At 40.9% G+C, this 15,696-nt stretch overlaps 1 protein-coding gene and 1 pseudogene across 4 annotated transcripts in view; both read right to left on the minus strand.

Annotated features, from left to right (window-relative positions):
* Positions 1-15,696, minus strand: part of LOC129754721 (LIM/homeobox protein Awh-like) — an 85,402-nt gene that overhangs the window by 42,137 nt on the left and 27,569 nt on the right. The gene's annotated exons all lie outside the window — the stretch shown is intronic.
* LOC129758878 (U4 spliceosomal RNA) lies at positions 429-512 on the minus strand (annotated as a pseudogene).

Genomic DNA, 15,696 nt, shown 5'->3' on the forward strand with positions numbered 1-15,696 from the left:
AAAATCGTGCTCCGCATTTCACCCACCGCTATTCGAATATTTAATACCTTCTAGCGCCACGTTGAACATCATGCAGGATAGACCATCGCTTTGTCGAAGCCCCCCTGCGTGATTCGAATGAACTCGACAATTCACCCGAAATCCGCACACAGCACTGCGTAAATTTGAAGTATTCCACTTCATTCGGACAAGATGGAATATCGGCGTGCGTATTGAAAAAATGTCGCAATTCACTGATTAAACCACTTATCAGTCCCTATTACAGCAGAAATTCCCTTCCATCTGGAAAAAATCGCGTATGAGTCCAGTGCACAAAAAAGGTGACAAACAAGATGTTCTTAATTAAAGAGGTATCACATCGCTAGATGCATGCCCACAGGTATTGGAGTGGAACGTCAACGATGTTATGTTCTCAGCTTGTCGGAACTGTATCTCTGAGAATTTTTTTTTACTAGCAATAATCGCACCTCAGTAGAACTTCATTGGTTACGATATCGCCACTGCGCAAAACTGTTGCAAAGAATCAGCATGGATTTTTCCCTAAACGATCGGTAACTTCAAACCATCCTGTTTTTACATCCTTCTGCATTTGATTCAGTGAACCATGAAATCCTCCTTGAAAAATTGCAGCGCTTGGGATTTTCCGAAAGATTGTTGTAGAGGATAAGCTGAGGGTATGAAAATAAATTATATTTAGAAAAACTTAATTTGGAGTTAAAATTAATGTTGTACCAAATTCTTTTAAATATTCACATCAGATTTTATTCAAGTGCATTTCTACTGCGTTACGGTAGCAAACCATAATGTATACATCTTGTTTGCTCTAAGTAATTAGAGCAAACAAGATGTATACATTAGGGGCCGTCCATAAATGATGTCACGCGTTAGGGGGGGAGAGGGGGTTTCGATTTTCGTGACAATTTGTGACATGGGGGGAGGGTGGGATCAGCTTGAACGTGACATCACATATTGTTACAAAAAAAAAATGGCAAAACAATAACAAATAATCTTATTCTAACTTCACTAAAATTATACTACGTAAACTTTATGAGCATAAGAAAATACACAAGAACACTTCCACTGCGACTCTCAGGAAAGTCCGCCCCACTAAAATTGTGGCAAAACGTGAACAGGAATGCTTGGCTATTCTAACCTGTGAAGAAGATTTGGATTGCGAATTGATTGAAGAAAAGGAACTAGATTTGAATGGTTTCTCAGACATCGTCGATGATGCTGCAGCTACTGCCTCGACTTTCCCGGTCATTAATATGGAAAGTCATCAACATAATCTTTGGGTTAATGATTGAAATGTGTTTTAAGCAATGATTAAATGCTTGTTAAAAGTTGGTAACTTTTTTTCAATTCTTTGAATAAAACTGATAAATTTAAAACAAAGATACATTTTTAATCAAATTTCAAAAGAGTTGAAATTTTTTTTTTATTCCATTTTTTTTTGTTGGTGGGGGGGGGGGGGTTCATGAAAACGTGACGTAATACAAAGGGGGGGGGGGGGTGACGGAAGTTGTGACAATATGTGACAAGGGGGGGAGAGGGGGTGTATTTTTTCCAAATTTTGCGTGACATCATTTATGAACGGCCCCTTATGGTTTGCTACCGTAACGCAGTAGAAATGCACTTGAATAAAATCTGATGTGAATATTTAAAAGAATTTGGTACAACATTAATTTTAACTCCAAATTAAGTTTTTCTAAATATGATTTATTTTCATACCCTCAGCTTATCCTCTACAATTGTGTGCATGGATTAAAAGTTACCTAACGAATATCGCCGATTAGCTGTCCTGGAATTGGTTTGTTTTTTTTTCAGTATCGTTCGTAGCGTTGTGATGTGGTCCACACATGATCGTCCGGATCAAAATCCAGCTTGTTGAAGTCGGAGTGTAGCGTCGATTTTCTCCTGGATCCTGTTCAGGATCACTTTGCAGATTATTTTGGAGTTGTACAGATGAAAGTTATGCCACGCCAGTTACCGCACTCGGTCAGGTACTCCTTTCTTCGGGACCTTTACAAGAATACCCTGCATCCAGTCGGCCGGGAATGTTGCAGCATCCCAAATGACAGCGAAAAGACGTTGCGACATTTGTGCTGACAAGGGAGGGTCGGCTTAGAGCATCTCAGCAGGAATGCAATCGATTCCAGGCGCTTTGTTGGACTTCATGTTTTTGATTGCCGCTTCTATTTCAGCCAGCGAGGGCGCTTCCGAGTTGACGCCATTTATGCGACTCACTGTTGGCGCTTCGAGCTGCGGGTTCTGTTGGCCATCGCTATTCGTGACTCGGAAGAGTTGTTCGAAGTGCTCAGTCCATCGATTGAGCTGATCTGTTCGATCGGTCAATAACTGACCTGCTCGGTCTTTCAGCGGCATTCTTGCATTAGTCCTTGCACCACTGAGGCGGCGAGAAATGTCATATAGTAATCGGATATCTCCATTGGCGGCGGCTCTTTCTCCCTCTTCGGCTAGGGAGTTTGTCCAGGCTCTCTTGTCTCGTCTACAAGCTCGTTTAACTGCCTTTTCCAGCTCCGCATATCGTAAGCGGGCGGCTGCTTTGGCTGACCCGGTACATGCCTGCTCAATTCCGACTTTCGCCTTTCTCCGATCATCGACCATCCTCCAAGTTTCATCCGACATCCATTCACTCCTTCTTCCACAAACTTTACCGAGAGTACCATGACTCGTCGTGATAAAGTCATTCTTGCTTCAACACCACGTTTCTTCGACTGTTCCGTTTGTCGACAGTTCCGAGGTTCGGGATTCAAGCTGTTCTACGTATGCCCTTTTCACCTCTGGATTCTCCAACCTGCGGGCATCGTATCGACATCCGACTTTCTCCTCTCGCCGCTGGACACGCGCAACTCTCAGTCGTATCTCACCAAGGACGAGGTGCTCCAGTATGCGGACGACCTAAACGTCATTACTCTGTGGTACTCGAGAAGGCAAACCGCATGCTGAGATTCATCATACGTTTGAGTAAAGAATTCACCGATCCGATCTGTTTGCGAGCTCTGTATTGCTGTCTGGTTCGATCAATATTGGAATCGGCAAACCTGCTATGGTGGCCTTTCGAAGCTGCTTGGATTCCTACGCGTTTTGAGGCAATTCAATGACGATTTGTGCGTTATGCTCTTCGTCTTCGTGAGCTACCCTGGGAGAATCCTTTAAACTTGCCACCTTACGCTCATCGCTGTGCTCTGATTGGTCTTCAGACGCTATCGAATCGCAATTCCATCGGCCAAACTCTATTCGTGGCAAAGATTTTACGAAACGAAATCGATTTCGCACGATTGCTTTCCCGATGTAGCATCTATGCACCAGAACGAATTCTTCGCAATCGAATGGTCTCTCTCTGGAATCAGGAAACACGCGCTATGGCGGCAACGACTCTCTACGTTCCACAATAACATGCTTTTTACGTAATTTTACACACTTTGACTTCAATGTATCCATTTCAATTTTTGAACGTTGGATTGAATCTGATTTAAGCGAGCAAATCCGAAAATAAGAATGTCTATCATGTTATGTACAAATAGTTTTAAGTAAGTAGATTATTAAGACACTTATGTCAGATGATATTATTTTCAATATACAACAAACAACAACAATATTCTTAGTTATTTAGAATTCGAGTTTAGAAGATCGGTTAAATCAATCATGTTAGTGATTATCAACCTAGCGCAGCATGTATGGACAGGAGATATAATGTTACCTTTCCAAATAAGATATTTGAAATCATTGTTCTTCATAACCTCTACCTTTCCTTTTTTTCAAAAGGACCCACGGACATTTGGCTTATTTATGCTATTTCCTCGTGGCCCCTTTCTCTGCTGAACATAAAATCGATATGGAATGATTTTTTATGCTAATTTCATTTGTCTTCTTTCACATTCCGCGTGGCTTGGTAGCATTCATTTGGAAGTGACGGGTTTTCGCAAAAAAAAATCAGCCCACGCTCCACTCCATTCTTGGCGAAATACGTAACACGGTGGTTCGAAGATTTGAATTGCACAAACGACTTCATGAAACGCCAAAAAAATACGTTGCCAAAAACGATCGATTTTTTCCGATTCTTCTCGATCTTCTTCAGTTCGGGTGATTTTATTCTTCGCTGATTTCATTGACACTCTCACTTCTTCGCGAAAGGGTTGGACATTTGCTTTTCCTTATCTTCGGCATCTTTTTTGTATTGCTGGGGATTTTTTTTACTCCCAAAAGTCAATGAATGTCTTGCCCATAAACACTGCGCCACTTAATGGGACTTTAATGCTCACCAGTTTGGCAGCAAATAACCTCGATATTTTTGGGGTCTGATGTCCAAACTCGTTGGGTTGGCCGAAACGGATGATGGTGAACTCGCGGTAGGTTCTGTTATCTGTCCAAAGTTGTCGCGTTTTGTATTTAATTAGCCATCAACTACGGAATCGAATTGTACCCCTTGGGATTGGCAAGATTCTTGCTTGTTTGTTCCAACGGGTTTTGGGAATGCCTAATAATTTTCGATCAATGGTTTTGCGAACCGGAGTTTCGATCAGTAGTTGATTTTTACCCACGCAATGCTTTGGTATTGCTCAGAACATAAGAATAAAGCCCGCTCGAAGAAGCAAAAAACATTGGATTAGCGAAGTTGTCAATTTACAAATATAAAAGCAAAAGAGCAATATACGAATGGAAAGGTCTCTAGGCGTGACAAGAAATATGATACCGAGAAAATTTACCACAAAAATTGTGATTCGAGAAGTGATTAGAGTGGTAGCTTCTCCCTCGTGATGATTTAACTCCAAGTGCGAAGGTAGAATTCCAAATTTGCACCGGGCTTAAAACCAGTTAGAGTGAAAATGAACGTGAAAAAATCTTATTTTGTCAATTACTCAAAAACGCGACACAACATGGTGGAATCAATGGGGAATGGTTGAAAGATGAAATCTTAGCCGGACTTGTACCTTAAATCCTTCTAGAACTGTTTTTACTTCGATTCCCCAGGTTTTCACCGCGGGCATTTAATCATGGTGGGGGAATCGGAATAGAAACAATTCTATCAAAATTTAGTTACAAAATCTAGTTCCGTCGCGTATTCACGAAAAAAGATTTTTCACGTTCATTTTCACGTGATGTGTAAATGGGCCTTAAGTCAAGGCTTGTTTTGTTCACTTTTTCTGTTTCCTGAAGTTCGACGTTTAAAACAACGCAAAACTTTTAATTTGATCGTAGTTATGACAGTTTTAAACAGATTGTACTCCTTCGGCACAAAAAACAACATATTTGAGTTTTAATCACTCCACCTCTGTTTTCGAATAATGTCTTGTGGAAGACGAAGTGAATGGATGTCGGATGAAACCTGGAGGATGATCGATGATCAGAGAAAGGCGAAAGTCGGAATTTGGCAGGCATGTACCGGGTCAGCCAAAGCAGCCGCCCGCTTACGATATGCGGAGCTGGAAAAGGCAGTTAAACGAGCTTGTAGACAAGACAAGAGAGCCTGGACAAACTCCCTAGCCGAAGAGGGAGATAGAGCCGCCGCCATTGGAGATATCCGATTATTATATGATATTTCTCGCCGCCTTAGTGGTGCAAGGACTAATGCAAGAATGCCGCTGAAAGACCGAGCAGGTCAGCTGCTGGCAGATCGAACAGATCAGCTCAAGCGTTTGACAGAGCATTTTGAACAACTTTTCCGAGTTACAAATAGCAATGGCCAACAGAACCCGCAGCTCCAGGCGCCCACAGTAAGTCGAATAAATGGCGTCAACTCGGAAGCGCCCTCGCTGGCTGAAAAAGAAGCGGCAATCAAGGACATGAAATCCAACAAAGCGCCTGGAATCCATTGCATTCCTGCTGAAATGGTCAAAGCCGACCCTGTCCTGTCAGCACAAATGTTGCACCGTCTTTTCGCTGACATCTGGGATACTGCAACATTCCCGGCCGACTGGATGCAGGGTATCCTCGTAAAGGTCCCAAAGAAAGGAGACCTAACAGAGTGCGGTAACTGGCGTGGCATAACTTTGATCTGTACCACCCTCAAAGTACTCTACAAAGTGATCCTGAACAGGATCCAGTAGAAAATCGACGCTACACTTCGACGGCAACAAGCTGGATTCCGATCCGGACGATCATGTGTGGACCACATCACAACGCTACGAATAATACTGGAACAAATCAACGAATTCCAGGACTCTCTTCTGCTGGTGTTCGTTGATTTCGAAAAAGCATTTGACCGACTGAACCACGAAAACATCTGGGCTGCTCTTAGACTTCGAGGGGTCCCAGAGAAACTAGTCCATCTCATCTCATCATCTCATCATCTCATCATCTCATCATCTCATCGAAGCACAGTACGAGGCATTTTCGTGCAAGGTCTTGCACGACGGTGTCTTGTCCGAACCAATCCCGGTAACTGCTGGAGTGAGACAAGGATGTATTTTGTCACCGCTGCTTTTTCTCATCGTAATGGATGAGATCTTGACTGGATCGATTGACTGTAGACCAAACCGAGGATTGCCGTGGAATCCTTCATCAATTGAGCAACTCAACGACCTTGATCTGGCAGACGATATTGTTTTGCTCGCCCAAACACAACAAGACTTGCAGAGCAAACTCGACGACCTCACCGAAAGCTCCAAGGCAGCAGGTCTCAAAATCAATGTCGGAAAGACCAAGTCGATGGAAATCAACACAGAAAATCGTTCCAATTTCGTGGTAGCTGGACAACAGGTTGAGACAGTGGAGTGCTTCCAGTATCTTGGTAGCCAGATTACGCCTGATGGTGGTACCAAGAAGGACATCGAAACCCGGATCAGATAAGCCCGATTTGCGTTTGCGAGTCTCCGAAACATCTGGCGCTCACGCCAGATCTCTCTACGAACTAAGATCCGAATCTTCAACACGAACGTCAAATCCGTATTGCTGTATGGGTGTGAAACTTGGTGCACATATGCGGTGACGACGCGAAAACTGCAAGTTTTTGTGAATCGCTGCCTGCGGAACATCATCCGCGCTTGGTGGCCTGGCAACTGGATCTCAAACGTTGAACTTCATCGCCGGTGTCATCAAAAGGCGCTAGAAATCGAGATTCGGGAACATAAGTGGAGATGGATTGGGGACACGCTGCGAAGAGATGAAAACGAGATTTGCAGAGAGGCGCTTGACTGGAATCCAGATGGGCATCGAAGAAGAGGCAGGCCCAAAAGCTAGTGGCGGCGAAGTCTAGCCGCTGAAATCCGCACAGTTGACGAGAACCTTGGCTGGCAGCAAGTGAAGACGCTGGCTCCGGATCGCCAGCAGTGGAGATCTTTTATCTCAGCCCTATGCGTCGGTCAATCGGCGCCGGACCCTTAGATTGATAGATAGGTATGTGATTTCAATAAATTCTCTCTCGTGATTAAATATTTTTTTCAAATTCAAAATATGACTGCGGAATTTCGCAATCAAGCCTTAATTCGAAAATGAAGAAATGGCATGTTTATTAAGAGGATTCATAAACAATATTTGTTCCGGATCGTCTCAAGCTAAGTTCAGTGGACTGTATTAAACACTGACGATCGAAACAGAACACTTGATTGTCCACACACTGGGGGGGAAAAGAGGGCGATTACGGCCGCCACAACACTATCACTTTTCTGGAGGATTGATCCCGGTGATAGTCTCACTAGAACGGGGTATTTCTTCTTCTAATAACACTCGAATGGTTCCGGGGGAAACTTAACTTTTATTCCCTTAATCGATCGACCGACGGGGTACAAATTAAGGAGGCGATGTTGCTCGGTTGGAATTTGCATTGGACTGATTTATTACTCCTATCTTATCAGCTGTTTCTGTTAGCACGATCGATAGTCGATCGTGCCATGGAGAATGAGTTCTTAGGAGAGAATTTACTTCCCGTTGATATCGGTAGGGTGGCTCAGCTAAAGTTATATAATCCAAAACATGCCGGCCCCCTTGAAACCAGCCGGATTTCAACAAAAGTGTTGCAAATAATTCTAACTCTAACTTTGAATTCATCACTAGGAAACTTACATTATACAATTCAAGTTATAAGAGTAAATAAAAAATAAAAACTAAAATAATTTCACTTAATTTTTGTCAAACGATTCGCTCGTGTAACCGACACATAATTTCGCATCGATGCGATCAATTTCAATTTCTCGCACTAGCTCCATACGTTGTGTGGTGGTGATCGCTTGCCGAAACCTATAGCCCATACAGCCAGTGGTAATGATGAAAACAATGCCGTTTGCTTGCAGCCAAAATCTCCAGTTGATTATCGTATGTAGTTACAACAAAGGCAACAATTTGGCCTGCTTTGCGTATGCATGAGAGATATACGGCTGTTAGTGGCTGGACTCTTTCCGTTTGGTGGTGATCATCATCAACCGAATCTTCTGCTGGTGGTGTGAAATTGAGATTAGCTGGGACACAATTCCACCCGTTGCTGCTGCTGACTGAGACATTAGGACGTGTCGATTCATCTCACAAATATTTATCGCACACTTTCTGAACTTGGAAAATAAATAATATTTTGTCGGTGGATATGCGTTGAAGGCTCGATGTTTTCTTGATGATTCTTTCGGTGCGTGGGTTTATGCTGTACTTTAGAAACCAGGGCGACTGTTGTGGTGGTGGAAATAGATGATTTTTCCGGAATGGACTCTTCTCGTTGGTGATTGGGATGCTCTCGTTGATCGGAAGTACCGGAAGGTGGATTGGTGAACCGATGGAAAACGTTGAATGGTGCATGGAATATAAGAATGTTCGGAAGAACTTTAGTTCTATTTAAATGATATTACAACATGCTCCATTGCATAAATTCATCAGACTCATTCTGACATTCTACTGACAAAACATTAGCATGCAGACTCAAAACTGACGATTTTTACTGACTCATTCTTACTGAAGTTATTTCTAACGGATTTACAAACGATGATTTTCTGACATAAATGTTTCTGACAATTGGGGATCCGACAAAATCTTTTTCTGAATGTGTTTCAATTCTGGTGTTACAATGATCGCGTTATGTCAACTCAACCAACTGCGATTTCTGGGGAGGACTATTTTTGAAAGGACAAATTAACGATCATTCCGACTTAAACATTCTGATTTTATGGTAATTCTAGGCAGACATCTTTGATCAGATAACCAATTCAATCACTGGTGAATGCGTTCAATGCTTTACTGAACTCTGCGTGTACCTCTCTGCGTTGAACAACTGTCGTAGTGTTACAAAGAGAAGTGTAAGATGTAGGACTGCAGCTGCATTCTACTGGCTAGGCCCACCATCAATCCGTTATTAGATAAAATTCCGGTTGAGGTGTTGCACTTCATCGAAAGCTACATGTATAGCCTTGTGGTTCTGATGTTCAGTTTTACCATTGAATGGTTTAGCGAGTGGTATGAACGCATTATTCAAATTTTTGACCAGTCGAACTTTTTATTGACTCACTCATTAAGCAATTGGTCTACTTCATTTACTGACAAATTCTGACTCAAGCGAGGCTCTCCTGATCCACTTGATCAGGTCTCTCTGACTGACTTAACTCTGAATGTTTCTCAAACCATTTTCGAATACAATCTTGAAGAATCTGACCTTTGTGTTGCGCTTTTAATCCGCAAAAAAAGACAATACATGGCAGAGCGATTAATGATAATTTGGCAACTCAAACTTAAAGGCGATTTTCCACTAATCTTGCAGAGTTAACGTGACACTGAAAAACTGTAATTGCAAAAAGGATTCAAAAAACACGAATGAGTAACGATCTAGCAATGGTATGGTCTATCGACGGCAGCATTTAAAGGAACGCCCTCACTCCATCTTTGAGTGGGACCAAAAGTGTGCGATAACGAATTATTGGTGGCAAATTGTGGACATTGTTGTGGATTAGTTGATTGAATCACTGGGTAGGAATTGGTAGATGGAGGAGGCACTTGGTTTTGTGTGCGCTGTGTGTCCTGTAAGCTATGTCTGAACTGGTTCACCTGTTGTTGACTGAAAGATATTGGTTGATGTTGTGTACTTGGCATAAAATGGTTCACCGGTTGTTGTCTAACAGAACTTAGCCTACGACGCGTTTGTGGAACGGAGGAAGCGTACGGTTGTGAGTAGCTGTGAGGTGTCCCGTAGTGCAGAAGTGAATGGTGTTTCTTTTGGCAGTAATGGCAGGGACCTTTAGAACAAAACCTTGGAATATGTCCAGGGGAAAAACAGTTCGTGCAAAGCCGGTGTTTGTTAGCTTCTGACACACGCTTCTCTATAGTCCAACTCCGAAATTCACGACATTGAAATACTTTGTGGAAAGCTTCACCGCAGAACATACAACGTCCCCTAGGGTGCGACAATACACGGATGATTGTAGCATTTGATTCGTTGAACCCTGACTCCGGTGCATTGGTAGGTAGGAGGGATTGGAGAACGAGACACTGATCACGCAAGAAATCCATTATTTTGACGAACGTAGGAACCTCCTTCGAGTTGTGATGCGTCTCCCAATGGCGAAGGGTAACTGCATCCAGACGCATACACACCATGTGAGCAAGTATCGTTGACCAATTTTCCGTTAGCTCACCAACCTTACTCAACATTTGCAAGTTCTTGTCAAAATCACTTATTAACCGATTTAGCGACTCACAGTTTTCTCTTCGCATCGGCTCAATGGCGAAGAGCGCATCTAAATGGGCTTTTACAATAAGTTTTCTATTCTCGTATCTCCTTTCGAGTGCATTCCATGCGACTTGATAGTTGGCTGCGGTCATTTCGATAGAGCTAATCTCCTGGAGGGCTTCATCGGTAACAGACGATCGCAAGTAGGAAAACTTATCAATTTGAGAAAGTTGGCTGTTGTTGTTGATTAGACTGGTAAACATATCACGAAAGGTAACCCACTCTCGGATCTTTCCTCCAAATCTGGGTAGTTGAATATCGGGAAGCTTAACTCGAGACATAGCCGAGTTTTCGCTCCCAGGGTCATCCTCTATTTCAATTGGTTCTCTAATCTTAGGCCGAAGGTTGATCAACGCAGCCTTTGAGGGGTAGTACAGCTTCTCAACTTCGGAGGCTACTTCATCAAACTCAGCTTCACGACGAGCAGCTTGCGTTTTAACTCGTCGTTTTCGTTGCGCTTCCGACTCTTCCGTATCCGGCCTTCTTTCCAAATCTTCGTCATCGAGAATCACCTTCATCTTCCTCTGCACCTCGTAGAATTTGCGCATAGTACTATCCAAGGTATCCAAGCGAACTTCAATCTCGACTTCATGTAGCCCTCTTTGGAAATCTTTCACAAATTCGGCAATTGATTTGATGGTCCTTCTCAATTGGCGGTCCTGCTCCTTCAACTCGCTGAAGTCAATATTTTCACTGGCCATCACGTTTTACCAAAAAAAAAAACTGACTAAAATCTGACACAATAAACTGACTCAAAATAATGGACAGGTTTGCTAATAATATTTTCAATATAAGCTCGGCATCGACACGGTGTAATTGATCGTGATGCATCAGCTGCCAACACCAAACACCTTTCCTCAAAACACTTCGTGAATTAATTGAAGACAATTAATTTACTCATTCGACACGCACTAGCTTTCGCAGCTATAGGTAAAAATAAATCTGACACTGACCACCCAGATCACTGACAAAATCTGACGAATTCCCTGACTCAAAACTGAATGGAAATGCAATTATGTTCACTGTACTCACTTATTAGTTGCCCTTATTCAATACGCATGATTGAATTACTCAACTCAACGTTCCACAAAACTAGCGCGCTCGATTGACTGGGGGAATCAAACGGAAAATTGACTGCCAAGGTGAACCAAAATAACAGCGAAGAAGGACCTTAATTCAACAGGGAGTGCACATTTAAATCACCCCAAATACCACCAGAAAATCCAATTACTTCAATTCGATTTTTATTCAATTCAAGTAAACCATGCGCACTTCTACTTCCCTGTAATCCGACTTAAATCCTTTAGTCCAGCGTCCAACCTTTTGGGGAAGGTCTCTTAGGTGCAGCGAAATGGCGCAGGATTGCGCGATGGCGACCCAGTGATGCTGCAAACGGCTTGATGCCCAAACAACACAAATCCAAAAACAACACGGATCACCCGTCGGTCACCAAAACAGCCTTAGCTCTATCTGGCTCGAATGGACCAAATGTTCCGGATCGTCTCAAGCTAAGTTCAGTGGACTGTATTAAACACTGACGATCGAAACAGAACACTTGATTGTCCACACACTGGGGGGGAAAAGAGGGCGATTACGGCCGCCACAACACTATCACTTTTCTGGAGGATTGATCCCGGTGATAGTCTCACTAGAACGGGGTATTTCTTCTTCTAATAACACTCGAATGGTTCCGGGGGAAACTTAACTTTTATTCCCTTAATCGATCGACCGACGGGGTACAAATTAAGGAGGCGATGTTGCTCGGTTGGAATTTGCATTGGACTGATTTATTACTCCTATCTTATCAGCTGTTTCTGTTAGCACGATCGATAGTCGATCGTGCCATGGAGAATGAGTTCTTAGGAGAGAATTTACTTCCCGTTGATATCGGTAGGGTGGCTCAGCTAAAGTTATATAATCCAAAACAATATTTATTATTGTTTTGCTGAACAATTTTCAATCATGATTAATTTCTTACTTGTAGGGACAAATGCTTCCTACGGAGTTAAAATCCTTTAAAAAAAAAAAATTTCATACTTGATCTGAAACTTATTTTAGAATTCGGACTAAGTTTCTTTTTAAATGTGGGTTAAAATAATGTATTATGTTTCTATGATTCTTATGTCTGAAGCCTTAAACTCTGGTTTTATTCAAACTTTTAATTCGCATTAGTTTTCTGGGTTTTCAGCAGTATAGATGTTAAATTGTAAACTTTACTACTTAGCATTTATTTTCAAGCAAATGTTTTATTCAGAACAAGGAACATCATTTAAAATAATTTATTGATGACTTTCCGGAAAGAGCATTGATTCAAAACTATGATTGATATTTATTTTGAATCGTATCAGTAAAATTTATTATTCCTTCGAGTTCATGTGATGCTCATAAGTTAAATAATGATTTTAGAAACCAACTTCCTCATTTATAATGCATTTTTTGGGATTATCATTTTTTCTAGCTGAATTTAAATGGACGGTTCTTTCGCACGGGCCTGGGTATGAAGATAAAATGTTCATAGGAAATAGGCGATAGTCGAAAACAGCAGTTGGCAATAATTTTTTTCTCTGTTTTTCGCTGTTGGTTGTTTGTTTGAAAATGCAACTGACCTCACGAATAGTCATGATTACAATGTTTACAAAAAAAAAAAAAACTTTTACTAACACTTAGCACGGGAATTCCATCGCCGCCTGAGATGTGTATACAGGTTGGTACAGACCCATGTTCATCATTAGAACAGATGACAGGTGTTTTTTTTTGGTTTTTAAATGCCATTTATATGCTGTTTAGATGCTGTAAAACTAAGAAGGTCCACAAATGTTTAATAACGCATATAAATGTAAATAGAACAAACTGACATTTTCTGAAATGTTGAAAAATGTTTGATTAGTGAAGTACTTATGGTGGCATATCTTTCCCACTCTGCGTATTTTGTACCTAGTTCCCCTACTCTAGACTATTTCATTTTTCGGCTTTTTTCGCAGATCAAAGCCGGACTCATATGGGTATTGTTTCTCATGCATTTTCAAGTATTTCTGCCGAATTTGAACTAATCTCTGTTTTGCGCAATCAGTTTTTGTGAAAAAAGTCCATTTTGGTTTTACGTGGGCCATGCACTATGGGGTTTGGGGAGGTTTGACTAAGATATCTCCAGTTTTCCACTCATTATCTTGAATATTAAACGCACCAAGACTTTGAAAATTTGACAAAATTAAATGATGAAGGAAAACAAAATAATCACGTATATTTCTATGGAAAACATTTCTCTTAAATTTAAAGTACACCATATGAAGGCTTATATTAAAAGCTTTCATTTGAGCCGTTCAAAATTTTTACACACTAAATTGATCAATGATAAAAATGAGTAAATAAACATTTTTTATAAAAATCAAAACTTAAAAGCCTTGTAAATAAAAAGCTCCGCATTGCCCCATACCCTTTTTACTTCCAAATCTAATTTTAGGTCCTAATAATACAATGCAAGAGTTTCCAGGCACCTCAAAGCATCGTTTTTAGAGTTATAGTCATATAAAGCTTGAAACATCACGCAAATGGGTATTTTTTACTCATTAATGAGTAAAAATTCAACTTAGTTGTTGCTGATTTGTCAAAACAAATTTTTCATAATTCATCAATCATTTCACATATTTGTTTCTTGAGTTTCATGAGATGTTTTGATTATATTTATCATTAAATTATCAATTAGTCCAATAAACGTCTTTCAAAAGGAATAAAAAGAACAGTCGATAATGACACAAATCATCCTACATTGAAAGTTTTTTTTTAAACAACTTGTATATGAATTCATCCAAAAATAGTTAAAATAGTAATTTTCATACAAAATTTTCAAAATTTACAAAAGAGTTCAAAACACCAAATAATACTGTTTGCCACCTCATTGTATGGAACTGCCCCCTAGTGCCATGGGGAAACGTAGACCACTCTTAATATCTCAGCGGTGTGTTGAGATAAGAATCTCATTCCAACTGTTACCGTCACTTTGCGTAAGCATATATTTCTATATGCTGTTGACTTATGTACGCATCATATGCTTCTTTTATTTAACTAGTTAATAACAAATTTACTTACATATACAGGGCTAGTACAAGATATCATGCCAAATTTGGGCCAGATCGGATCACGGGAAGGGGTCGCTCAACGAGCCTGAAGTTTGTATGGGATTTTGAGACATTTTGTTCGGGAGAAACATGAAAAACCAGTTTTTCATCAATAACTTTGGTTTCCGTCGGCCGATTTCTTTCAAAAACGGGTTTTCTTAAAGCCTAAATTATGAAAAACATTTCATCCAAAGACTGCATATCGATAAGAGTTAAGACAAAAAAGTTATTAGGCTTCCAAAATGGGCTAACTTTTTTAAGGATGGTATTCATCACTGTAAATGAGTCGGGGCGGTCGAACTTATTGACGCCTCATTAGCAGTGATGAATACCACCGTAAAAAAAGTTAGCCCATTTTGGAAGTTCAATAACTTTTTTGTCTTAACTCTTATCGATATGCAGTCTTCGGATGAAATGTTTTTCATAATTTAGGCTTTAAGAAAACCCGTTTTTGAAAGAAATCAGCCGACGGGAACCAAAGTTATTGATGAAAAACTGGTTTTTCATGTTCCTCCCGAACAAAATGTCTCAAAATCCCATACAAACTTCAGGCTCGTTGAGCGACCCCTTCCCGTGACCCGATCTGGCCCAAATTTGGCATGAGATCTTGTACTAGCCCTAGGATCAATTTTATCCTGCAGCGCATAACTTTTTCAAAAGTCGGGTCATTTGGGGCACTCTAATATACATACTTACAATTGCATGTGTGGGAAACTTTTCATAACAAAAATATGCTCAAATGGTTTTTATCGCAGTTTTGTCTTGCTCTTTCACATGGAAAAGGATTTTTTTTTATGAATAACCAATAAGTCATTCAAACGCAACCAATTTTGAAATTATCTCTTGTGAGGAATCATGGGTCACATAATGTGGGGTATCTTGGGGCACCTTAATTTTGGTCTTTTGACACACATTCAT

Source organism: Uranotaenia lowii, chromosome 3 (assembly GCF_029784155.1).
Source record: "Uranotaenia lowii strain MFRU-FL chromosome 3, ASM2978415v1, whole genome shotgun sequence".
Lineage (NCBI taxonomy): Eukaryota > Metazoa > Arthropoda > Insecta > Diptera > Culicidae > Uranotaenia > Uranotaenia lowii.